Source organism: Lichenostomus cassidix, chromosome 2, assembly GCF_008360975.1.
Source record: "Lichenostomus cassidix isolate B80296 chromosome 2, HeHo_3.0, whole genome shotgun sequence".
NCBI classification, from domain to species: Eukaryota; Metazoa; Chordata; class Aves; order Passeriformes; family Meliphagidae; genus Lichenostomus; species Lichenostomus cassidix.
In genome coordinates this window covers 144927355-144937793 of record NC_139482.1, presented here as the reverse complement: position 1 = coordinate 144937793, position 10439 = coordinate 144927355, and the positions used below count along the sequence as shown (strand labels likewise).

At 53.2% G+C, this 10439-nt stretch overlaps 1 pseudogene; it reads right to left on the bottom strand.

The window, feature by feature from the left end:
• Positions 1-5527: 5527 nt before the first annotated feature.
• On the bottom strand, positions 5528-9005 carry LOC146442456 (uncharacterized; annotated as a pseudogene).
• Between the last annotated feature and the right edge of the window lie 1434 nt (positions 9006-10439).

Sequence of the window (10439 nt, the reverse complement as noted above, 5' to 3'; positions counted from 1 at the left end):
AAGCAGTCCTTCACGCCACGCTAACGGGCGTCCCTCTAATCCCCTCAGATATTAAATTGGTCATGTCCTGCCTTCTTTCTCCCGTGGAATACCAGGAATGGGAGGAAGAATGGAAAAAACAAATTCGGGGATTAGAGCGACTGCTTCCTGGGTATGGCACGCCGAACGGCCCATCCTTTGATTTATTGTTGGGCGAGGGGGAATACTTCAAACCCCAAAAGCAGGCTAGCGAGATTCCAATGGATATTCTCGTGTCCTTGGCCAGTGCTGCTGAAAGGGTCCTTCTTGGTATCCCTCCAGGGGATGCCCCCACTGTCCCTTATTTAGAGATTTTCCAGGGCCCGGATGAGGCGTTCCCAACATTCGTCGATCGATTGAAGCAAGCCATTGATCATCAAGTGCCCAATCATGCAATCCGGGACCAGCTGTTGGTGGACGGGGCCATCACGCGTGCAAACACCATCTGCAAAGAAATTATTTTATCCCTCCCCCACGATCCCAGGCCGACCATCGCCCAAATGGTTAGCGCTTGCCGGCGGCTGGCCGCCGTGAAAGCACTTAACGTTAACACCTCTCAAGCGCTGGCCCTCCGCAGCCCGTATGCGACCTGCAATCACTGCGGCAAAAGGGGGCACTATGCCGTGGACTGCCCCACACCCGCGGAGGAAATCCCTAAATTCTCCCGCTCTCCTGCCCCTGCCCGCGCCCAGGTCCCTAACCCCTCTTCCCTTCGTGACCCTACCTCCCTCCCATTTCCTTCCCCTGCTGGCCAGGGAAACTGAATGAGCGGCGCCTCCAAGTTGCCAGCTAGAGGGCCGGCCGTGGGGGCAGGGACAGCCTGTGCTGTCTCACTCATGGTGACAGTGAGATCAGCCCATGAGCCCCTGCGGCAATGTATGCACCAGCTAAGAAGATCATTGGCCCAGACGCCTCCCCTGCCCCTTTCCCATATATGGCTTAGTTTCCAGACTGTTCTCCTTTGTTCCCCTCCTAAGTTGTACCCCATTGGTTGGTTTGGATTATGTATCCTCCCCTCCCCTGTAATGATTGGTTGTTACCCCTGTCCCTCTTCCCTATGGCTTTCCCGGTTGGCCTGCGTGCCAAACCACTCCCTCTCTCCTTCCCCTTAAGACCCTATTCCACTGTGTGCTCAGCGGCCATTTTGTCCTGCTCACCGGGACACCTTGCTGCCCGACATCAACTGCCGCTGACAGCTTGCAGCCTCCGGAGCTCCAGACCCCGCGCCCGTCCCTGCTTCTCCGCCCTGCCTCTCCTTCCCCGGACCTTCCCTACTGCGCCGCATAATAAACCACTGGAGAACCGCAGACTGCCTGCTGTGCGTCCTTCTTCCGCTCGTCCCCAGCCTACCCGCATGCCTTCTTTTTATTTTTTACAACAAGTGGCGAACCGACGTGACCCTCCGAGCCCACTTTCTCTTTCGAAGAGAAGAGTGAAGATCCCTGGGCCGACTGAGCTAACCAGAGGGACTGAGCCAACCGGACGCAAGCGAAGTGCAGTGTTCCCGGTGAGCGGTGAGCTAGCTCATGAAGTCCGGACCTGCCCAATATCAAGCGCCGGACCGATGCAACCTAGTTCCCCAGCTCACAGCGGCAGCGGAGAACACTGCATTGGTGAGGCAAAAATTTCCTTTTCCCTTTTCCTACTAACCCTAACCCCTCGCGAGTGGCAGAAATGGGCTGGCACGTAACATCTGCGCCATGCCTAACAAAAGGACGCGCTTTTCCGTTAACCCCATTATTTAGTTAACCTATCCCAAAATTTAATAGGGGTGAATGTTCCATTCTCCCACCTTCCTTTCCCCTTTACCCTTCCCCTTTCTAACAAAAGGTACTTAGTGAATGCAATTGGGCAGCACTCACTGACCCCTTTTGTTCCCCCTTGCTGCCTGTCCCCCTCGGCTGAGTTTTAGGCGAGCAACTCAGCTGATGCAGATGGCAGTTCCCTTATAGCCTGAGATGATGCATCGATGCAGTGCTCCTAGAACCCTTTATCTGGGAGCCTGTCTTGGTGCTCCGCTTAGGTTGTCTGGGAGAAGACGCCGACGCGGTTTCTCGAACCCCTTATCAGAAATCTGCTTTAGCGTATCCCTCAGACCTTCCCGCTGTTTAGAGAAAATCTTCCCTAAACTGCTACCCTATAACCCTTAAACCTAATTTGTTGCCCTTGGATGGTCAGAACCGACGGCAACGAATCTTTTCCCTCACCCCTCTTTCCCTAACCCGCTTAAATCTCACCCCATTGCCCTTGACTGAGACCTCGTGTCTCAGCCAACGGTCGCAAAAGTGCCCTTGATGGAAGCCTTGTGCCTTCGTCAACAGCCACAAAATTCTTTCCAAGCTCTTAACTGAGACCTAATCTCCGGTTTCAGCTAACGGCTGCCCCCTTTTCCCTTACCCTTTCGCCCTTGTCTGGAATTTTGATGTCCGGCTTCGGTCAATGGTTTTTGACCAATTTAGCCCTTGACCGTTGCCTTGATGTCCGGTTTCGGCCAACGGCAAACCCCCTTCCCTTTTCTCTTCCCTGACCTTAACCCCAAGAAATCCGTGAGTCCCCAAAATAGCGGTGGGGGGCTCTTTTCTAACATCTAAAATGGCGTGCTCGAGTCCCCTGAAGCTGCTTCTTCTTCCCACAAACCTTCGCGTTTCCCGCCTCCCGCTTTCCCTTCCCGCCTTTTGCGCTCTCCTTCCCGCCGGTTATGTCTCCCTCCCCCATGCCGCTTCGGGCACCCGTGAACATCTACAGCACTGCCAACCGCCATCTGCTCTAACGGTGTCTCAAGTAGTGTCTCCACAGGTCAAAACCATACTTTTCATTCGCGTGCTGCTATTGGAGGCACTACCAGAAAACATCAAGAAAAGCCACCGGCAAGCAGAGACACCAGAGCTGAAATTACGAAAAATCTCTGCCGGCAGCTCCAAACCATCGAGCTGAAAAATAAAGATTTTGCACGTACCCCTTCCCCCATAAAGAGCTCTCCAATGGTTTCCCCATCCAATAAAGTTATTTATACTTGTGTTTCCTTATTTGCTTTAAATCGAACTTTTACTCTAAAATCGCGTAAATTGCTCCAAGCACATTTTGTGCAAGTCGTTAATGATTCGGCATTTACATTTAACATCCATAGATTTCAGAGTAAAATGTTCAAACTGTTCTCCTTTCCCTCATTTAGTTGGTAAAAAAGGGGGAGATGTGAGGTTTTTACCTCCAAGTTGCCAGCTAGAGGGCCGGCCGTGGGGGCAGGGACAGCCTGTGCTGTCTCACTCATGGTGACAGTGAGATCAGCCCATGAGCCCCTGCGGCAATGTATGCACCAGCTAAGAAGATCATTGGCCCAGACGCCTCCCCTGCCCCTTTCCCATATATGGCTTAGTTTCCAGACTGTTCTCCTTTGTTCCCCTCCTAAGTTGTACCCCATTGGTTGGTTTGGATTATGTATCCTCCCCTCCCCTGTAATGATTGGTTGTTACCCCTGTCCCTCTTCCCTATGGCTTTCCCGGTTGGCCTGCATGCCAAACCACTCCCTCTCTCCTTCCCCTTAAGACCCTATTCCACGGTGTGCTCAGCGGCCATTTTGTCCTGCTCACCGGGACACCTTGCTGCCCGACACCAACTGCCGCCGACAGCTTGCAGCCTCCGGAGCTCCAGACCCCGCGCCCGTCCCTGCTTCTCCGCCCTGCCTCTCCTTCCCCGGACCTTCCCTACTGTGCCGCATAATAAACCACTGGAGAACCGCAGACTGCCTGCTGTGCGTCCTTCTGCCGCTCGTCCCCAGCCTACCCGCATGCCTTCTTTTTATTTTTTACAACAGGGGGCCTGCAAGGAGCCGATGGCACAGCCGGCAGAGCTCGTGGATTCTGGTGACTCTGCTCCTTCACTCATGGGCGTGAGGCTCCTCGCAGCTCGGACCGGCCGGGCGCCACCCCGCCACGGCCACCCCGCGCTGGAGAGAAGGGAAAGAAGGTGGGGAGGCCAGGGGGAAGGAAAAACAAACAAAACCTTTTTCAAAGCTAGTGCAGGTTGGAGAACCGTCCCCTCAAGAAGTCCCGGTTCAGAGCCGTTAACCCCTTTGGGCGTTGGGCCGAGCCGCTTTTATAGCTGCCTTGCACGTGTCGGTTCGGTTAACCGGACTGGCTCCAGCCCTGCCCCTGGGTCCGTGGGTTGGCCGCTGAACTGACCCCAGGTGCGGCTAGTTGAACTGACCGTTGGGTTGGCCGCTGAACTGACCCCAGGTGCGGCTAGTGGAACTGACCGTTGGGTTAGCTGTTAACCACCCCCCCCCCCGCCGGCTCTGCCCTCCCCCCCGGTCTATCTTAAAGGTACAGCAGCTGTGGGCATTAAACAGGCAGGTAAGGAATAAAGTGGTTTCATAATGTCACCTCAGGACATTGCACCCCTTATTCCTTACCATCAGCTTAATGTCCAAATTAATACATTTCTACTCTAAACACAAACATTTATACATATATATACAGTTATATACAGTCCATGGTAGCAACATTCAACAAACATATATATATACACAACTGTATACAAACAGTCCAATGCTGCATTTCCCCACACAATGATGACATACTGGAGACGTTCTGCAGACTCACCCTTTTCCAGTGCAGCCTGGATCAGTCCATGACAAATGGTGGGACTGTGCTTCCACCCCTGGGGCAGTTGGTTCCAGGCATACTGCACGCCCCTCCAGGTGAAGGCAAACTGAGGCCTGCACTCTGCTGCAAGAGGAATGGAGAAAAAGGCATTCACTATGTAAATCGTGGTGTACCATTTTCGCTGCTTTGGACTCCAGCTCGTGCTGAAACTCCAACATGTCCAGCACGGCAGCGCTTAGCGATGGAGTCACTTCATTCAAGCCACAATAGTACACAGTCAATCTCCACTCCCCTTCAGACTTGTGCACAGGCCAAATGGGGCTGTTGAAGGGTGAGTGGGTCTTGCTCACCGCCCCTTGACTCTCCAGCTCACAGATCAGTTTGTGGATGGGAATCACAGCATCTCTATTTGTCTGGTACAGCCGGCGGTGCACTGTCGAGGTGGCAATTGGCACTCGCTGCTCTTCTCCTTTCAGAAGCTTAACTGCAGACGGATTCTCAGACAGTCCAGGCAAGGTGTTCAATTGTCTAATGCCCTCTGCCTTCACAGCAGCTATTCCAAAGGCCCACCTGAATCCCTTTGGGTCTTTGAAATACCTGCTCCGGAGGAAGTCTATGCCCAGAACACACGGGGCCTCTGGGCCAGTCACAATAAGATGTTTCTTCCACTCTTTTCCAGTTAGGCTCATCTCGGCTTCCAGAAGGGTCAACTACTGCGATCCCCCTGTTACTCCAGAAATAGAAACTGGTTCTGCCCCCATGTGTCTTGATGGGATCAAGGTGCACTGCACGCTGGTGTCAACCAAGGCTCTGCATTTTTGTGGCTCTGTTGTGCCAGGCCATTGAACTCACACTGTCCAAAAGATGCGATTTTCCCTGGCCTCTACCTGGCTAGAGGCAGGGCTCTTCTAATTCTGGTTGTCATTTGCAATTCGAGCTACTTCCCTTCTGGTGGAACTCCCTCTCTGAGCCTTACCATCCTTCAATTCACACACCCATGCTGTGAGGACAAAAGCTGGTTTTCCATCCCACCTACTCAGGTCTTCCCCATGGTCACACAGGAAAAACCATAGTTCAGCTCTTGGGGTGTACCCTCTATCCCTGCTTCTGGTAACAGGGCCTCTGGTCTGTACGGATGTAACTTGGAGGAGGCCTTCTTTCAGCTCCTTCCTGAGTTTCTGATGTGTCTTCTCCATCCTATCTTCCATCTTCTGTATGCTGACTCTTTTCCACAGCTGAGATCCTTGCGTGTGTTGGGCCGTGCACAGTGTCTGCATACGCCCAGAGCCTCCTCACCATGGTACTCACTGTCTCTTCCCCCTAATTTCACATCATCATTGCTAAAGCAGAGGAGAACTCTGGTGGTGCATGTTGTGCCAGTTTCAGCCACATCACTGGAGTACATTTTACCATGTCAGGGCTCCTAATTGTTTGGTCTTCTGAGAAAATGATCTCTATCAGTGTCAATTCTCTTAGGCACTGAATCCCTTGTTCCATGGTCTTCCAGGGACTTAGCTGCAGCTGGAGATCTTCTCGGCACAGGTATCGTTCCTTTACACTTCTTAAGAGCCATGTCCGCAGGCTGAGAGCTTCAGGCCCCCTTGTCATCCCTTGATCAATACTTAAATCAAGGGACAGGGATCCTAAATGCCTCGTTTCAGTGCCATCCAGAATTGTACCATCGCCTGCCACGTCCCTGATTCGGACCATCCAACTTAATATTCCAACTTAATATAGATACATCTGGTCGTCGGGTGAAATCTTTCTGCAGGGTATAGAGGCTTTCTATGGACAAGACTCAGTAATAATTTCTGGCTCAGATTCCTGTGCTGGCTGTGAAGGTCCTGGCTGCCCATCACCATCCACTGACCAAATGGATTGGTCTTATGCTTCCTTTTCTGGACAGGGGTGTTCGTCATCAGTTTAGGCTCCCCACCTGTTTTAGCTCCAGCTGGAGTGATTGGTGTGTCTGATGACTTATTCTCTTGACCCTCTGGCTGTATCTTCTGCCCTACAGTATCTAGCAGCGTGAGGTATGCGTTAGCCAGGACCCAGCACATTGCAATGAGCTTTTCCTTTTCATTAGTGATGTTTTGGCAATTTTCCTTCAAATACTTCCCCACCTCAGCTGGATTCTGAATTTGGTCTACAGGGAAGTTCCAAGCTACTGGGTCTGAAAATTGCTTCAGGGTCTGGCCTATGTCCTCCCATACCCCACACCACTTAGAATTTTCCACAACTTGGGCAGGTGTCTGGGCAACCCCTCTGGAAATCTCAGCCCTTAGTTTTGACAAGTTGGAGACTATGTAGAGGAACCCTCCCAGATAACATAACAAGAAGGTGGTATCTTTAACATCCAGGGGAAACTGAACATTTTGAAAAAGTGATGTGCCAGATTCAAAGGGGAAGGAGGAGATGAAGGTCTGGGAATTATCATCCCCTGCTTTTCCCCTAACAAACTGGGTGTAATACGTTCCAAAAGAAAACTACCAAGGCCAGAGTGGGTAACTGACATAGCATATACATTTCAATGGTTTCCATTATATCAGTCACACTTTGGTAAGTAACTGACACCAGGCATATTAAAATGGCGGTCCTAATTCTAATCCTAATTCAGTTAGGAATTCTAATCCTAATTCTAATCCTAATTCAGTCAGGAATTCTAATCCTAATTCTAATCCTAAACCTAATTCAGTAGGAAAGACACAAACTAACATCTTTGGGTCTTCGAGCAGTGCCATGGGGAGAGGCTCGTTGTGCCCTTCGTCACAGGGATTGCTGTCCAGGGCAGAAGCTGCTGCCTCTGTCATTGTCTCTTTCAATGGGACAAGTGACACGCTCTGTGGGTGGCTGTTCCCCTCTCCTGCAGCCTCTGTGTCTGGGAGCTCTTCCTCCCACTCCTCCTCTGGCTCCTTTGGAAAAGTGTCCTAGGGCCATGAGCTGTCAGAGCCACGGAGCAGCTCTGCCAACCGGGCAGGAGACAGGAGCTCAGAGGAGTTTCCTGTCTCTCCTGTGTAGCCTGGGGTCAAGCCAGGAGTGCTGGGCATCACCTGGGGCTCTGCATCCTGGCAGACACTTGACTACTCCAGGGTGCAGGTGGACTTGGTGGATGTGTCTTTACACAGGCACGGGGCAAGGCCTCTAAACAGGTCCCTGAATGTTTGGCCACCATGCCCTTCCTGCACCTCAGTGAGCTTCTCTGTCTCGATGTGCCCCAGGTGCTTCCAAGCAGGCTGTGTCCTTGTGAGGAGCAGCATGCCAGCTGCAGGTCGCAGGGGTGGCAGACGATGGCCCTGCCTTGCCGCTGACCCTCGCCAGAGCTCTTCAGCTGTGCTGTCCAGGAAAGGTGTCTCCCAGGCCCTGTCAGCAGCCATAGTGCCCCATAGAGCAGGTGACACAAGCTCTCGGTGGCTGCTGACCGTGGGGCCCGCAGACCATGCTCTGACAGTGGGAGAAAACCCAGAGGTTGCTGCTGGCAGAGTGTTTGGCTTGACCCTTGCTGAGGCTGCTCTTGGCCGTTGAGGGCTGAGCTGGTGTACATGTACCACTGTCAGTGGAGGGCCGTGGAGAGGTGGCAAGTCTGACACGAACAATCATTTTGGCCACATTACTGTGCCACATTACTGTACCCACCCTCCAGGTTGTCCTCGTGTCCTCCAAATCTTGTGGGTGTCCATGAGGTTACAGACTAGTCTGGGGACCAGTCTGTCCCCGTGGAGAGGTGTGATGGTCATCCAGGTGACCTGCAGTGCTGCCTTTGGCTGCTTCTGGGGCACCTGTGGGGAGCAGGAGGAGGCACAGGATAGAGGTGGCTGTTCAGGCACACTGTCCCCACTGTGTGCTGGCAAGCCCAGCCCTTGCCCCAGGGCAGATGCTGGCCACAGCAGCCAGGCTGGTCTGGGTTCCCAGCTGCTCTTGCTGCCTCTGGGGCATTGCTGTTCCTGGGCCATCCCATCACCAGCTCCTCCCCAGAGCAAAGCCTGATGCCTGGTCTGGCTGGCTGTTTCTGTCCCCAGGCCTCTCCCAGGTCCCAGTGCAGCCTCTTCCTCCATCCCTGTCCCTCACCTGTCACCTCTTGTACAGCAGCGGCTGCCCCTCAAGGGACTGGTGGTGAGCATTCTCCTCCTACCTCTTTATCATCTTGGTGGTGCTCCGACAAACACCTGGCCATGGGCACCCAGGAGAGCTGCTGCCTCCCGAGGGAGCTGCTGCCTCCTGAGAAGCTGTTGCCTCCTCAAATAGGTGCTCTCCTGGGAGTGACCACTCCAGGAGTTTGGCCCTACAAGAGCCCTCCAGGCCACCACACACACCCGTGTCAAAATGGTCTCTAGGCACGATGCCACCATAGGTCACAAAGGCCTTGTGGGCAGAGCCACCCCTTGTCATGGAGGCCTGGTGGTTTCCATTGAGATGCCCCTGTTCACAAAGGTCTTTCTTAGGCCTTTGGCCCTCTACTTTGACTACGCTTGTTCCTCTCCCAGTAACCTGCAGCTTTCCCTTTTTCCACCTTATGTGTTCCTCCCCTAAACATCCCCAAAAAAACCTTGTGCCAAGCCAAAGTACTTTTCCCACCCAGCCCACCATGTGTCCTACCCCTTGGCCCCCTCCTCATGTAGAAAGACAATCAGGAAGGCCAAAGCTCCATTAGCACTTAATCAGGCCACTACTCTAAAGGCAATAAAAAGTGTTTGTTTAAAAAGATTAGCAACAAAGGAGGACCAAGGAAAATCTCCATTCTTTATTGAATGTGCGGCCAGAATATGATCACGAAGGACAAGGAAAAGGTACCTAATGCTGAGGTACCTAATGTCTTCTTTGCCTCAACCTTCAACAGTCAGATCAGTTTTGCAGAGGACAAGCAGCCCCCTGAGCTGGCAGGCAGGGACAGGGAGCAGACCAGGCCCCCTGAATTCCCAGAGGAAGTTGTTAGTGACCTGCAGAGCCACTTAGACATTGACAAGTCTATGGGGCTGGCCGGGAGTCCCCCAGGGGTGCTCAGGGATCTGGCAGAAGAGCTTACTAAGCCTCTCTCCATCCTTTATTGTCAGGCCTGGCCAGTTGGGGAGGTCCCAGTTGACTGGAGGTGCCAATGTGACACTCATGCCCAAGAAGGGCCGGAGGGAGGATGGGGAGAACTGCAGGCCTGTCAGCCTGGCCTCGGGGCCTGGCAGGGTTCTGGAGCAGATCATCATGAGTGAGATCACATGGTTTATACAGGATTATGGAGGGATCAGGCCCAGCCAGTGAGGGTTTAGGAAAGGCAAGTCCTGGCTGAGCAACCTGATGTCATTCGATGAGCAGGTGACCTGCCTCAGGGCTGAGGGAAAAGCTGTGGATGGAGTCTCCCTGGACTTGAGCAAAGCCTTTGACTCCATCTCCCACAGCAGAGTCCTGGAAAAGCCATCAGCCCAGAGCTTGGGCAGGTGCACTCTTTGCTGGGTTAAGAACTGAATGGAATGGCTGGGCTCAATTAAGAACTGAACTGATGGCTGGGCCCAGAGAGTTGCAGTGAATGGTGACACATCGAGTTGGTGTGTGGTCACCAGTGGTGTCCCCTGGGCCCAATTCCATTCAGTATGTTGTGGTGGTTCCGAGGGTGCCACACCACCCAGAGTTCGGGGAAGGGTGGGACTGTGTCGGAAGGCGGTCAGAGCTCCAACGGAGCCTGAAGGCGGTCCAGTGGTCGTGACAGGAAGTCAAGACATGCAGTCCACTCAGCTGGTGCTCCAAAGGAGTTTATTGGAGGAAAGAGAGGAGCGATGGGAGGATAGGGTAGGTTTGGAGGCAGCAACGGAGTGGCCCCGAGCGCACTCGTGCAGT